Source organism: Penaeus monodon, chromosome 28 (assembly GCF_015228065.2).
Source record: "Penaeus monodon isolate SGIC_2016 chromosome 28, NSTDA_Pmon_1, whole genome shotgun sequence".
Classification (NCBI taxonomy): domain Eukaryota; kingdom Metazoa; phylum Arthropoda; class Malacostraca; order Decapoda; family Penaeidae; genus Penaeus; species Penaeus monodon.
In genome coordinates this window covers 1923511-1923786 of record NC_051413.1, presented here as the reverse complement: position 1 = coordinate 1923786, position 276 = coordinate 1923511, and positions in this window count along the sequence as shown.

The following is a 276-nucleotide window of genomic DNA, read 5'->3' as shown; positions in this document are numbered from 1 at the left end:
CCCCCCCACCAACCCCCTATCCATAATTCCTATCGTATTTAGACAAAAGACAGGATCAGGTTCTTAAAGGCCGCTTCGGGTCATGAATAAACCCAAACTGCGGAGCCGGTTCGTGGGGCTGATACATCCCCCTGCGTTTATGTTTTGCTGTTAGCTTACGCTTCATCAAACATATTTAAATTACTTCGATGTGTATATATTTTAACGGTTATTTCATTGAGATCTATATATCTTATAAATAAATATAATACTGTATTTTGTTCTAAATTTGTCACT